We start from the raw sequence: 16,050 nt of genomic DNA on the forward strand, positions 1-16,050 counted from the left end.
TAAGGAGTAAGGAAAGGATCCAGTTTCAGCTTTCTACTTATGGCTAGCCAATTTTCCCAGCACCATTTATTAAATAGGGAATCCTTTCCCCATTTCTTATTTTTCTCAGGTTTGTCAAAGATCAGATGACTGTAGATGTGTGGTATTATTTCTTAGGGCTCTGTTCTGTTCCATTGGTCTATATCTGTGTTTTGGTACCAGTACAATGCTGTTTTGGTTACTGCAGCCTTGTAGTATAGTTTGAAGTCAGGTAGCGTGATGCCTCCAGCTTTGTTTTTTTGACTTAGGATTGTCTTGGAGATGCGGGCTCTTTTTTGGTTCCATATGAACTTTAAGGCAGTTTTTCCAAATCTGTGAGGATAGTCATTGGTAGCTTAATGGGGATGGCAATGAATCTATAAATTATCTTGGGCAGTATGACCATTTTCACAATATTGACTCTTCCTATCCATGAGCATGGTATGTTCTTCCATTTGTTTGAGTCCTCTTTTATTTCACTGAGCAGTGGTTTGTAGTTCTCCTTGAAGAGATCCTTCACATCCCTTGTAAGTTGGATTCCTAGGTATTTTATTCTCTTTGAAGCTATTGTGAATGGGAGTTCATTCATGATTTGGCTCTCTGTTTGTCTGTTATTGGTGTATAAGAATGCTTGTGATTTTTGCACATTGATTTTGTATCCTGAGACTTTGCTGAAGTTGCTTATCAGCTTCAGGAGATTTTGGGCTGAGACAATGGGGTTTTCTAAATATACAATCATGTCATCTGCAAACAGGGACAAATTGGCTTCTTCTTTTTCTAACTGAATACCCTTGATTTCTTTCTCTTGCCTGATTGCCCTAGCCAGAACTTCCAACACTATGTTGAATAGGAGTGGTGAGAGAGGGCATCCCTGTCTTGTGCCAGTTTTCAAAGGGAATGCTTCCAGTTTTTGCCCATTCAGTATGATATTGGCTGTGGGTTTGTCATAAATAGCTCTTCTTATTTTGAGATATGTTTCATCAATACAGAATTTATTGAGAGTTTTTAGCATGAAGCACTGCTGAATTTTGTCAAAGGCCTTTTCTGCATCTATTGAGATAAACATGTGGTTTTTCTCTTTGGTTCTGTTTATGTACTGGATTACATTTATTGATTTGTATATGTTGAACCAGCCTTGCATCCCAGGGATGAAGTCCACTTGATCATGGTGGATAAGCTTTTTGATGTGCTGCTGGATTTGGTTTGCCAGTATTTTATTGAGGATTTTTGCATCGATGTTCATCAATGCATCAATGCATCAATGCAATGGGATATTGGTCTAAAATTCTCTTTTTGTTGTTGTTGTATCTCTGCCAGGCTTTGGTATCAGGATGATGTTGGCCTCACAAAATGAGTTAGGGAGGATTCCCTCTTTTTCTATTGATTGGAATAGTTTCAGAAAGAATGGTACCAACTCCTCCTTGTACCTCTGGTAGAATTCAGTTGTGAATCCGTCTGGTCCTGGACTTTTTTTGGTTGGTAGGCTATTAATTATTGCCTCAATTTCCGAGCCTGCTATTGGTCTATTCAGGGATTCAACTTCTTCCTGGTTTAGTCTTGGGAGAGTGTAAGTGTCCAGGGTATTATCTATTTCTTCTAGGTTTTCTAGTTTATTTGCGTAGAGGTGTTTATAGTATTATCTGATGGTAGTTTGTATTTCTGTGGGGTCAGTGGTGATATCATCCCTTTATCATTTTTTATTCCATCTATTTTATTCTTCTCTCTTTTCTTCTTTATTAGTCTTACTAGCGGTCTATCAATTTTCTTGATCTTTTCAGAAAACAGCTCCTGAATTCATTGATTTTTTGGAGGGTTTTTTGTGTGTCTATCTCCTTCAGTTCTGCTCTTCATTTCTGCTCTGATCTTAGTTATTTCTTGGCTTCTGTTAGCTTTTGAATGTGTTTCCTCTTGCTTCTCTGGTTCTTTTAATTGTGATGTTAGGGTGTCAATTTTAGATCTTTCCTGCTTTCTCTTGTGGGCATTTAGTGCTATAAATTTCCCTCTACACACTGCTTTAAATGTGTCCCAGAGATTCTGGTATGTTGTATCTTGTTCTCATTGATTTCAAAGAACATCTTTATTTCTGCCTTCATTTCGTTATGCACCCAGTAGTCATTCAGGAGCAGGTTGTTCAGTTTCCATGTAGTTGAGTGGTTTTGATTGAGTTTCTTAGTCCTGAGTTCTAGTTTGATTGCACTGTGGTCTGAGAGACAGTTTGTTATAATTTCTGTTCTTTTACACTTGCTAAGGAGTGCTTTACTTCCAACTATGCGGTCAATTTTGGAACAAGTGTGATGTGGTGCTGAGAAGAATGTATATTCTGTTGATTTGGGGTGGAGAGTTCTGTAGATGTCTATTAGGTCCACTTGGTGCAGAGTTGAGGTCAATTCCTGGATATGCTTGTTAACTTTCTGTCTCATTGATCTGTCTAATGTTGACAGTGGGGTGCTAAAGTCTCCCATTATTATTGCATGGGAGTCTAAGTCTATTTGTAAGTCTCTAAGGACTTGCTTTATGAATCTGGGTGCTCCTGTATTGGGTGCATATATTTTAGGATAGTTAGCTCTTCCTGATGAATTGATCCCTTTACCATTATGTAATGGCCTTCTTTGTCTCTTTTGGTCTTTGATGGTTTAAAGTCTGTTTTATCAGAGACTAGGATTGCAACCCCTGCTTTTTTTTGTTTTCCATTTGCTTGGTAGATCTTCCTCCATCCCTTTATTTTGAGCCTATGTGTGTCTCTGCATGTGAGTTGGGGCTCCTGAATACAGCACACTGATGGGTCTTGACTCTTTATTCAATTTGCCAGTCTGTGTCTTTTAATTGGACCATTTAGTCCATTTACATTTTAGGTTAATATTGTTATGTGTGAACTTGATCCTGTCATTATGATATTAGCTGGTTATTTTGCTTGCTAGTTGATGCAGTTTCTTCCTAGCATCGATGGACTTTACATTTTGATATGTTTTTACAATGGCTGGTACCTGTTGTTCCTTTCCATGTTTAGTGCTTCCTTCAGGATCTCTTGTAGGGCAGTCCTGGTGGTGACAAAATCTCTAAGCATTTGCTTGTCTATAAAAGATTTTATTTCTCCTTCACTTATGAAACTTAGTTTGACTGAATATGAAATTCTGGGTTGAAAATTCTTTTCTTTAAGAATATTGAATATTGGCCCCCACTCTCTTCTGGCTTGGAGAGTTTGTGCCAAGAGATCTGCTGTTAGTCTGATGGGCTTCCCTTTGTGTGTAACCTGACCTTTCTCTCTGGATGCCCTTAACTTTTTTTCCTTCATTTCAACTTTGGTGAATCTGACAATTATGTGTCTTGGAGTTGCTCTACTCGAGGTGTGTCTCTGTGGTTTTCTCTGCATTTCCTGAATTTGAATGTTGGCCTGCCTTGCTAGGTTGGGGAAGTTCTGGGTGATATCCTGTAGAGTGTTTTCCAACTTGATTCCGTTTTCCCCGTCACTTACGGGCACACCAATCAGACGTAGATTTGGTCTTTTCACATATTCCCATATTTCTTGGTGGCTTTGTTCATTTCTTTTTACTCTTTTTTCTCTACACTTCTCTTTTCACTTCATTTCATTCATTTGATCTTCCATCACTGATACTCTTTCTTCCAGTTGATCGAGTCAGTTATTGAAGCTTGTGCCTTTGTCACGTAGTTCTTGTGTTATGGTTTTCATCTCTATCAGTTCTTTTAAGGTCTTCTCTGCATTGATTATTCTAGTTATCCATTCATCCATTCTTTTTTCAAGGTTTTTAGTTTCTTTGCTCTGGTTATGTAGTTCCTCCTTTAGCTCTGAGAAGTTTGATTGACTGAAGCCTTCTTCTCTCAACTCGTCAAACTCATTCTCCATCCAGCTTTGTTCCATTGCTAGCGATGAGCTGCATTCCTTTCAAGGGGGAGATATGCTCTGATTTTTTGAATTTCCAGTTTTCTGCTCTGCTTTTTCCCCATCTTTGTGGTTTTATCTGCCTTTAGTCTTTGATGATAGCGACATACTGACGGGGTTTTGGTGTAGGTATCCTTTCTGTTTGTCAGTTTTCCTTCTAACAGACAGGGCCCTCAGCTGTAGGTCTGTTGGAGTTTGCTTGAGGTATACTTCAGACCACGTTTGCCTGGGTATCAGCAGCAGAGGATGCAGAAGATAGAATATTGCTGAACAGCAAGTGTTGCTGTCTGATTCTTGCTCTGGAAGCTTCGTCTCAGGGGTGTACCCCGCCGTGTGAGGTGTGAGGTGTCAGTCTGCACCTAGTGGGGGATGTCTCCCAGTTGGGCTACTCATGGGTCAGGGACCCACTTGAGCAGGCAGTCTGTCCGTTCTCAGATCTCAACTTCTGTGCTGGGAGATCCACTGCTCTCTTCAAAGCTGTCAGATAAGGGCGTTTACCTCTGCTGAGGTTTCTGCTGCTTTTTGTTTACCTATGCCCTGTCCCCAGAGGAGGAGTCTACAGAGGCAGGCCGGCCTCCTTGAGCTGTGGTGGGCTCCACCCAATTTGAGCTTCTGGCCGGCTTCATTTACCTATTTAAGCCTCAGCAATGGTGGGCGCCCCTCTCCCAGCCTCGCTGCCGCCTTGCAGTTAGATCTCAGACTGCTGTGCTAGCAATGAAGGAGGTTCCATGGGTGTGGGCCCCTCTGGGCCAGGTATGGGATATAATCTCTTGGTGTGCTGTTTGCTGAGACCCTTGGTAAAGCACAGTATTAGGGTGGGAGTTACCCGATTTTCCAGGTGTTGTGTGTCTCAATCTCCTTTGGCTAGGAAAAGGAATTACCTTTCCCCTTGTGCTTCCCAGGTGAGGCGATGCCTTGCTCTGCTTCAGCTCTCGCTGCTCAGGCTGCACCCACAGACCAGCGCCAACTGTCTAACAGGTCCCAGTGAGATGAACCCGGTACCTCAGTTGAAAATGCAGAAATCACCCGTCTTCTGTGTCACTCACGCTGGGAGCTGGAGAATGGAGCTGTTCCTGTTCGGCCATCTTGGGTGTGCCCCCCTAGAATTACTTTTTAATAAACAAAATCATCACATATATCAAACGATTCTCCTGCCTCAGCCTCTCAAGTAGCTGGAATTACAGGCATACACCATGATGCCTGGATAATTTTTTTGTATTTTTCATAGATATGGGGTTTCATCATGCTGACCAGGATTGCCTCAAACTCCTGACCCCAAGTAATCCACCTGCCTTTGTCTCCCAAAGTACTGGGATTACAGGCGTGAGCCACTGCACCTGACCTGTTTAACTTCTTTTACAACTGCCAAGCTGTTTTCAAAGTGGTTGCACCATTTTGTCTTCTCACCAACAGTGTATGAGAGTCATGTTGCTCCACATCCTTTCTGATAATTGTTATGTTTTTTCTTTTTAACTTTAGACCCTCTAATAAAGGTGTAATGGCATCTCATTGTAGTTTTCATTTGCGTTTCTCTAATAACTAAATTAATCATCCTTTTATGTCCTTATTTGCTTTCCATATATATTTTTGGTGAAGTGTTTGTCCAAATCTTTTGCCCATTTTCTAAATTCCAATGTTTTGTTCTTTTATTAAAATTTAAGAAATTTTTATGTATTCTATAAACAGGTCCTTTATCGGATCTGTGATTTAAAAATTTTTTTCCCACTCTGTAGCTTGCTTTTACACTTTCTTAACCATGTCTTTCAAAGAGCAACATTCTTAAAGTTCAATTTACCTTTTTCTTTTTTTGGTTGTGCTTTCGGTGTCTGCATATTTAAAGTGGTTTTCAATAGGCAGCATGTACTTTGATGTTACTTTTCATAATCCAAACTGACAGTCTATGTCTTTAGAGTTTTTAGACAGCTTACATTTAATGTGATTACTAACATGGCTGAGTTTAAATCTACCATCTTACTATTTGTTTGCCATTTGTGCCATCTGTTCTTTGTTATTCTTTTTCTCTTTTTCTGCATTTTTTGGGTCAAATGCTTTTTTTTTTTTTTTTTTTTATTATTATTAAACTTCAAGTTGTAGGGTACATGTGCACAACGTGCAGGTTTGCTACATATGTATACTTGTGCCATGTTGGTGTGCTGCACCCATCAACTCGTCATTTACATCAGGTATAACTCCCAATGCAATCCCTCCCCCCTCCCCCCTCCCCATGATAGGCCCCGGTGTGTGATGTTCCCCTCCCGAGTCCAAGTGATCTCATTGTTCAGTTCCCACCTACGAGTGAGAACATGCGGTGTTTGGTTTTCTGTTCTTGTGATAGTTTGCTAAGAATGATGGTTTCCAGCTGCATCCATGTCCCTACAAAGGACACAAACTCATCCTTTTTTATGGCTGCATAGTATTCCATGGTGTATATGTGCCACATTTTCTTAATCCAATCTGTCACTGATGGACATTTGGGTTGATTCCAAGTCTTTGCTATTGTGAATAGTGCTGCAATAAACATACGTGTGCATGTGTCCTTATAGCAGCATAATTTATAATCCTTTGGGTATATACCCAGTAATGGGATGGCTGGGTCATATGGTACATCTAGTTCTAGATCCTTGAGGAATCGCCATACTGTTTTCCATAATGGTTGAACTAGTTTACAATCCCACCAACAGTGTAAAAGTGTTCCTATTTCTCCACATCCTCTCCAGCGCCTGTTGTTTCCTGACTTTTGAATGATCGCCATTCTAACTGGTGTGAGATGGTATCTCATTGTGGTTTTGATTTGCATTTCTCTGATGGCCAGTGATGATGAGCATTTTTTCATGTGTCTGTTGGCTGTATGAATGTCTTCTTTTGAGAAATGTCTGTTCATATCCTTTGCCCACTTTTGGATGGGGTTGTTTGTTTTTTTCTTGTAAATTTGTTTGAGTTCTTTGTAGGTTCTGGATATTAGCCCTTTGTCAGATGAGTAGATTGCAAAAATTTTCTCCCATTCTGTAGGTTGCCTGTTCACTCTGATGGTAGTTTCTTTTGCTGTGCAGAAGCTCTTTAGTTTGATGAGATCCCATTTGTCAATTTTGGCTTTTGCTGCCGTTGCTTTTGGTGTTTTAGACATGAAGTCTTTGCCCATGCCTATGTCCTGAATGGTACTACCTAGGTTTTCCTCTAGGATTTTTATGGTATTAGGTCTAACATTTAAGTCTCTAATCCATCTTGAATTAATTTTCGTATAAGGAGTAAGGAAAGGATCTAGTTTCAGCTTTCTACTTATGGCTAGCCAGTTTTCCCAGCACCATTTATTAAATAGGGAATCCTTTCCCCATTTCTTGTTTCTCTCAGGTTTGTCAAAGATCAGAGGGCTGTAGATGTGTGGTATTATTTCTGAGGACTCTGTTCTGTTCCATTGGTCTATATCTCTGTTTTGGTACCAGTACCATGCTGTTTTGGTTACTGTAGCCTTGTAGTATAGTTTGAAGTCAGGTAGCGTGATGCCTCCAGCTTTGTTCTTTTGACTTAGGATTGTCTTGGAGATGCGGGCTCTTTTTTGGTTCCATATGAACTTTAAAGCAGTTTTTTCCAGTTCTGTGAAGAAGCTCATTGGTAGCTTGATGGGGATGGCATTGAATCTATAAATTACCTTGGGCAGTATGGCCATTTTCACGATATTGATTCTTCCTATCCATGAGCATGGTATGTTCTTCCATTTGTTTGTGTCCTCTTTTATTTCACTGAGCAGTGGTTTGTAGTTCTCCTTGAAGAGGTCCTTTACATCCCTTGTAAGTTGGATTCCTAGGTATTTTATTCTCTTTGAAGCAATTGTGAATGGAAGTTCATTCCTGATTTGGCTCTCTGTTTGACTGTCACTGGTGTATAAGAATGCTTGTGATTTTTGCACATTAATTTTGTATCCTGAGACTTTGCTGAAGTTGCTGATCAGCTTAAGGAGATTTTGGGCTGAGACAATGGGGTTTTCTAAATATACAATCATGTCGTCTGCAAACAGGGACAATTTGACTTCTTCTTTTCCTAACTGAATCCCCTTGATTTCTTTCTCTTGCCTGATTGCCCTAGCCAGAACTTCCAACACTATGTTGAATAGGAGTGGTGAGAGAGGGCATTCCTGTCTTGTGCCAGTTTTCAAAGGGAATTTTTCCAGTTTTTGCCCATTCAGTATGATATTGGCTGTGGGTTTGTCATAAATAGCTCTTATTATTTTGAGGTACGTTCCATCAATACCGAATTTATTGAGCGTTTCTAGCATGAAGGGCTGTTGAATTTTGTCAAAAGCCTTTTCTGCATCTATTGAGATAATGATGTGGTTCTTGTCTTTGGTTCTGTTTATATGCTGGATTATGTTTATTGATTTGCGAATGTTGAACCAGCCTTGCATCCCAGGGATGAAGCCCACTTGATCATGGTGGATAAGCTTTTTGATGTGCTGCTGAATCCGGTTTGCCAGTATTTTATTGAGGATTTTTGCATCGATGTTCATCAGGGATATTGGTCTAAAATTCTCTTTTTTTGTTGTGTCTCTGCCAGGCTTTGGTATCAGGATGATGTTGGCCTCATAAAATGAGTTAGGGAGGATTCCCTCTTTTTCTATTGATTGGAATAGTTTCAGAAGGAATGGTACCAGCTCCTCCTTGTACCTCTGGTAGAATTCAGCTGTGAATCCATCTGGTCCTGGACTTTTTTTGGTTGGTAGGCTATTAATTATTGCCTCAATTTCAGAGCCTGCTATTGGTCTATTCAGGGATTCAACTTCTTCCTGGTTTAGTCTTGGAAGAGTGTAAGTGTCCAGGAAATTATCCATTTCTTCTAGATTTTCCAGTTTATTTGCGTAGAGGTGTTTATAGTATTCTCTGATGGTAGTTTGTATTTCTGTGGGGTCGGTGGTGATATCCCCTTTATCATTTTTAATTGCGTCGATTTGATTCTTCTATCTTTTCTTCTTTATTAGTCTTGCTAGTGGTCTGTCAATTTTGTTGATCTTTTCAAAAAACCAACTCCTGGATTCATTGATTTTTTGGAGGGTTTTTTGTGTCTCTATCTCCTTCAGTTCTGCTCTGATCTTAGTTATTTCTTGCCTTCTGCTAGCTTTCGAATGTGTTTGCTCTTGCTTCTCTAGTTCTTTTAATTGTGATGTTAGAGTGTCAATTTTAGATCTTTCCTGCTTTCTCTTGTGGGCATTTAGTGCTATAAATTTCCCTCTACACACTGCTTTAAATGTGTCCCAGAGATTCTGGTATGTTGTATCTTTGTTCTCATTGGTTTCAAAGAACATCTTTATTTCTGCCTTCATTTCGTTATGTACCCAGTAGTCATTCAGGAGCAGGTTGTTCAGTTTCCATGTAGTTGAGTGGTTTTGATTGAGTTTCTTAGTCCTGAGTTCTAATTTGATTGCACTGTGGTCTGAGAGACAGTTTGTTATAATTTCTGTTCTTGTACATTTGCTGAGGAGTGCTTTACTTCCAATTACGTGGTCAATTTTGGAGTAAGCACGATGTGGTGCTGAGAAGAATGTATATTCTGTTGATTTGGGGTGGAGAGTTCTATAGATGTCTATTAGGTCTGCTTGCTGCAGAGATGAGTTCAATTCCTGGATATCCTTGTTAACTTTCTGTCTCGTTGATCTGTCTAATGTTGACAGTGGAGTGTTGAAGTCTCCCATTATTATTGTATGGGAGTCTAAGTCTCTTTGTAAGTCTCTAAGGACTTGCTTTATGAATCTGGGTGCTCCTGTATTGGGTGCATATATATTTAGGATAGTTAGCTCTTCCTGTTGAATTGATCCCTTTACCATTATGTAATGGCCTTCTTTGTCTCTTTTAATCTTTGATGGTTCAAAGTCTGTTTTATCAGAGACTAGTATTGCAATCCCCGCTTTTTTGTGTTCTCCATTTGCTTGGTAAATCTTCCTCCATCCCTTTATTTTGAGCCTATGTATGTCTCTGCGTGTGAGATGGGTCTCCTGAATACAGCAGACTGATGGGTCTTGACTCTTTATCCAGTTTGCCAGTCTGTGTCTTTTAATTGGAGCATTTAGTCCATTTACATTTAAGGTTAAGATTGTTATGTGTGAACTTGATCCTGCCATTATGATATTAACTGGTTATTTTGCTCGTTAGTTGATGCAGTTTCTTCCTAGCCTTGATGGTCTTTACATTTTGGCATGTTTTTGCAATGGCTGGTACCGGTTGTTCCTTTCCATGTTTAGTGCTTCCTTCAGGGTCTCTTGTAAGGCAGGCCTAGTGGTGACAAAATCTCTAAGCATTTGCTTATCTGTAAAGGATTTTATTTCTCCTTCACTTATGAAACTTAGTTTGGCTGGATATAAAATTCTGGGTTTAAAATTCTTTTCTTTAAGAATGTTGAATATTGGCCCCCACTCTCTTCTGGCTTGAAGAGTTTCTTCCGAGAGATCTGCTGTTAGTCTGATGGGCTTCCCTTTGTGGGTAACCCGACCTTTCTCTCTGGCTGCCCTTAAGATTTTTTCCTTCATTTCAACTTTGGTGAATCTGGCAATTATGTGTCTTGGAGTTGCTCTTCTCGAGGAGTATCTTTGTGGCGTTCTCTGTATTTCCTGGATTTGAATGTTGGCCTGCCCTACTAGGTTGGGGAAGTTCTCCTGGATGATATCCTGAAGAGTGTTTTCCAACTTGGTTCCATTTTCCCCCTCACTTTCAGGCACCCCAATCAGACGTAGATTTGGTCTTTTTACATAATCCCATACTTCTTGCAGGCTTTGTTCATTTCTTTTTCTTCTTTTTTCTTTTGGTTTCTCTTCTCGCTGCATTTCATTCATTTGATCCTCCATCGCTGACATTCTTTCTTCCAGTTGATCGAGACGGTTACTGAAGCTTGTGCATTTGTCACGTATTTCTCGTGCCATGGTTTTCGTCTCTTTCATTTCGTTTGTGAGCTTCTCTGCATTAATTACTCTAGCCATCAATTCTTCCACTTTTTTTTCAAGATTTTTAGTTTCTTTGCGCTGGGTACGTAATTCCTCCTTTAGCTCTGAGAAATTTGATGGACTGAAGCCTTCTTCTCTCATCTCGTTGAAGTCATTCTCCGTCCAGCTTTGATCCGTTGCTGGCAATGAGCTGCGCTCCTTTGCCGGGGGAGATGCGCTCTTATTTTTTGAATTTCCAGCTTTTCTGCCCTGCTTTTTCCCCATCTTTGTGGTTTTATCTGCCTCTGGTCTTTGATGATGGTGATGTACTGATGGGGTTTTGGTGTAGGTGTCCTTCCTGTTTGATAGCTTTCCTTCTAACAGTCAGGATCCTCAGCTGTAGGTTGTAGCTGTAGGAGATTGCTTGAGGTCCACTCCAGACCCTGTTTGCCTGGGTATCAGCAGCAGAGGCTGCAGAAGATAGAATATTTCTGAACAGCGAGTGTACCTGTCTGATTCTTGCTTTGGAATATTCCTCTCAGGGGTGTACTCCACCCTGTGAGGTGTGGGGTGTCAGACTGCCCCTAGTGGGGGATGTCTCCCAGTTAGGCTACTCAGGGGTCAGGGACCCACTTGAGCAGGGAGTCTGTCCCTTCTCAGATCTCAACCTCCGTGTTGGGAGATCCACTGCTCTCTTCAAAGCTGTCAGACAGAGTCGTTTGCGTCTGTAGAGCTGCTGCATTTGTTATTCTTTACTGTGCCCTGTCCCCAGAGGTGGAGTCTACAGAGACAGGCAGGTTTCCTTGAGCTGCTGTGAGCTCCACCCAGTTCGAGCTTCCCAGCAGCTTTGTTTACCTACTTAAGCCTCAGCAATGGTGGGCGCCCCTCCCCCAGCCTCGCTGCTGCCTTGCCGGTAGATCACAGACTGCTGTGCTAGCAATGAGGGAGGCTCCGTGGGTGTGGGACACTCCCGGCCAGGTGTGGGATATGATCTCCTGGTGTGCCTGTCTGCTTAAAGCGCAGTATTGGGGTGGGAGTTACCCGATTTTCCAGGTGTTGTGTGTCTCAGTTCCCCTGGCTAGGAAAAGGGATTCCCTTCCCCCTTGCGCTTTCCAGGTGAGGCAATGCCTCGCCCTGCTTCAGCTCTCGCTGGTCGGGCTGCAGCAGCTGACCAGCACCGATCGTCTGGCACTCCCCAGTGAGATGAACCCAGTACCTCAGTTGAAAATGCAGAAATCGCCGGTCTTCTGTGTCGCTCGCGCTGGGAGTTGGAGACTGGAGCTGTTCCTATTCGGCCATCTTGCTCCGCCCCCCTTCAAATGCTTTTTATTACTGCATTTTATCTCTTGTGTTGGCTTATTAACTATAACTCATGGTAGTGATATTTTAGTGGTTGCTTTAGAATGCATAGTGTGTGTATATACAGTGTACATACATATGTATATATATGTATGTGTGTGTTATTTCAATTCTTTCAGTCTATTGTCTGTGTTTCATTTTGAATAGTTTGTATTGCTGCCTTTTCAAGTTCATTAATAGTTTCTTCTGCAACATTTAATCTGTCATTAATCTCATTCATTATATTTTTCATTTCCAACATTTTAATATCCATCTGTACAAGTTTTGGGAAAATATATATAAGATCTTTTCCATTTCTTAATATAATCAATTTTTCCTACTGTTTCTTAAACATATGGAATACAGTTACAACTGTGTTAATGTACTTCTCTGCCAAAATTCTCTGGATTATTCTCTCTCTATGCAGCTCTCTCCTGCCCAGTACTTTGCAAATTCTCCTGACTTGACCACCCTGAACTTCCAGTTCCATCCCTTCAACTCAAGAAGACTGTTGATTCCACCTGTTTTTGTTCTCTCTGAATCTCAACCTGGAAATTCCAAGTAGTAAACTGGTAAATTTTTATAACATGAGAAATTCACTGTAATACACTAGTTGAAAATATGTGAACTGCTGGTCTACCACTCTACAAAAAAATGTAAAATTTTAAGTTTTTAGCTGATTAATGTGGAACTCTAGTATGGGTTCAACATAAACCATATATCAAGCAAGTTCTTCATCAAAGCACATTTTGGAAAGAAAACTGGCTTAGTTTGGATTCTTCCAGAAGCTGACCTTGAGGTAAGGATTCTACTACAAGAAGATTATTTGGGAAGTGATTCAGGAAACACTGGAAAGGGGTAGGTAAATGAAACAGGAAAAGGAAGGCAGTTAATAAAGGGCATATTATCAAACAAATTCTCTATCATCATGGGCAAAAGGAGCTCAATGTTGATGTAGAATCTTGCAGTTCAGTACAGAACAGCCTCAGAGTTATCTCAGCTTAGGGTTGAAGGAGTTGAGGTATTTAAAAAACTCCTACCAGTCAGTAGTTAGAGTTGCCAAGGTGAGTGCTGATCTTCTGGAACTTCTGACCTGCTCTGAGTGTGGGCAGGGCAGTCCCTAACACCAAAAATTCCCTCAGGCAGAGATTCAGATGTTGGCGGTTAAAGGTTGGTCCAGAGTGCACTACAGAGGTGAGCCTGAGGAGATGCAATAGGGAAGAACTGAAAGTGGTGGGAAGAATTCCACAGGAGTTGAAAGCAGCATCTTTAAGAGTCAGAAACCCTTGGTTCAATTCACAGCACCCACCTTGAGTAATAGATGACTTGGGTAGGTGATTTAACTTTTTTTTAAAGCTTCTTTATTCTCTCTCTATGAAATAACAGTAGTACCTGCTTTGAGGCCCTTGTAAGCATTAAGTGACTCAACTTAAGTGAAGCTTTGGTACATTACTAGGTACAATCAGTGCTTGGCGAATATCTGCCGCTGTTATAATAATTTCTATTATTACTATATTTAAACCTGTGAGATTTGTATGACATGTAATATTTCTATTAAGAGATAAGGGTACATCAATATAGGAAGTTCCACACTACAAGAGTTTTATTCTGGGTCTCGATTCAAATATTATTAAATGTCCAATACCAACATTTTCACCTTCTAGAAATAATTTATTGTTTTGTTCTTAATAGCAGAAACATTTGGTCCAACAAGTTGAATCAGCATAATCCACCTGTAATCAAGAGGACTTAAACAAGATACGGGAAGCTGTAACACAAGGCACATTTTCCATAGAAGTTAAAATGTATTTTTTACATCCAAGAGAAAAGCTTCTTTGCGGAAAGTTAGCTAAAATTTGACTACCTGTGTCATAGAAACACGCCAAAGGGTAACATAAATGGGGCAAAATAATAAAACCTGTATGAAACAACGATTTAGAGCTGTGGTTCTCAACCCTCAGTAATAATTTCCCCCAGGGGACAAAGTTTGGAGACATTTCTAGTTGTCACAATTGGTGGAAAGAAAGGTGCGTCTGGAATCTAGTGAGCAAAAATCAGAGATGTTGCTACCCACCCTATAAAGCACAGAATAGCCCCTGACAACTGAAGTTGTGCCTTGATTAAGGAACCTTAATTTACAGTCTATGTTATAATGCCATAAACCTCTAGGATCTCTAAACAATAATACTTCTGTCGTGCAATATTATTTTAAAAAATAAGGTTAAATAGAGTATATTTTCTAAATGTTAAAAAACATAGTCTTCCTATGAAAAGAGGTATACATAAAGAAGGCTTTGAATGCTGGGCAGCCATCCCTACTATAAATTTGCTGTGTTTCAACCTGCCACATGAAAGCAATTTCAACAAGCCATCAACAAAGCCAGATAATTAAAACATTGGTATAGACATAACCTTGGTTAATTCACCCTGACTTATAATAGCTGAAATAATGACAGAGAAGAACCTGGGGAAACTAAGGTCAGAAATGTAGCACATGGGGCTAAAATACTCATTTTGAAATTATTTTAAGCAAAATGATGGTTTATTACAATGACATATATTGCCTTTTTGTTTTCATTAGCAATCCCTCTGGGAACTTTGACACAAGTACAAGCTAAACCTGATTACTTGATTTATAGAACACAGAGAACATTATCAAAGAACTAATGACAATGTCTATTCACTTAGAACTCTGAGCAACCTGGCGACTTTTAATCAACTTTTAAAGGCACAAGAGCAAAACAAAAATTGAGAATGAATGTTTTTACTCCTAACTACTGGAAAGTAAAGAGACATGTCAACAATTGTTCAAATAGCATCAGAACTGAGTTAGAAAGTGTAAGCAGAGAAGCAAACACATTTTCAGTAAGGCCATTTTTTTTCCTAACTGACAAATTCTACAAAACCCAACAAGAAACTGCGATCCAAATCCATTTTTTCTACTGAAATTGCTTTCTTATAGCACAGTTGTACCAAAACTAAAGAGCCTGAAACAGATTTTCCTCTGTAAGAAGCTAAAAGAGATAGAAGGGTGGGCTCTGAATTTTTAATTTATTAAATATCAATCAATTCATGCTAACAATCAACTGTTAAATAAGAGTACTAATATTTTATATCAGTTATAATATAATGGATGTTTCTATCCATTCTATTATAATAATGGATGTTTCCATGCATTATATTATAACTAAAACTCTTCCAGTCTTAGAGCTTGGATATTTAGCATATGAAAATGCAAAATGCAATAGTGACTCAAGTCAGAGTAGAAGGAATTATTAGGAGCATGCTCCAATTCATACAAAAACATAAATGAGAGGAGTAAAAAGAAAATTGTCACTCAGAAATCAAGACCCAGACCACATGAGCTAGTACTTTTTCTCTATTACTTGAACAATCTGCCTTAAGCACTTAAAAATGCACTGAGAGTTGATTTAGTATCTGTGATTTAAGACATCAATACATTAAGGCCTATAAACAACAACAAAAAGATGCATGCTAAAGCATATAAACCCACCGCATTAAAAGAATGAATTATACTTTTTTCTACATTTCTTTCTTCTTCAGTTTTCTTTTTTCCCCAAAGTCAATATTCATTTACTTGACCAAGACAGTTTTCAGTGAACTATATGTTAACTTTTCTACTGCAGGAGAAATTCATATTCAGATTTGTTCCATTCTCCTACTTCTGTGACATGTAGTACTTAAAAAGGGAAGAAAACAATTCTTCTTTAAGATAATATTATTTACTATACAGAAATAATTATAAAAGTTAGGCTATTATCTTCAAGAAGTCTTCATCACAAATGCATCTGCCAAAATACATGAAGTATATGGGTTCACATGTTTTCAACTTGTCAAAAAGACCTTATCTGCACACACCAAAAAACCATTACAT

The 16,050-nt window shown here is 39.5% G+C and overlaps 1 protein-coding gene across 1 annotated transcript in view; it reads right to left on the reverse strand.

Annotated features, from left to right (window-relative positions):
- SGCD (sarcoglycan delta) overlaps positions 1-16,050 on the reverse strand; it is a 1,043,506-nt gene that overhangs the window by 913,027 nt on the left and 114,429 nt on the right. The gene's annotated exons all lie outside the window — the stretch shown is intronic.

This window comes from Chlorocebus sabaeus, chromosome 23 (assembly GCF_047675955.1).
Source record: "Chlorocebus sabaeus isolate Y175 chromosome 23, mChlSab1.0.hap1, whole genome shotgun sequence".
NCBI classification, from domain to species: domain Eukaryota; kingdom Metazoa; phylum Chordata; class Mammalia; order Primates; family Cercopithecidae; genus Chlorocebus; species Chlorocebus sabaeus.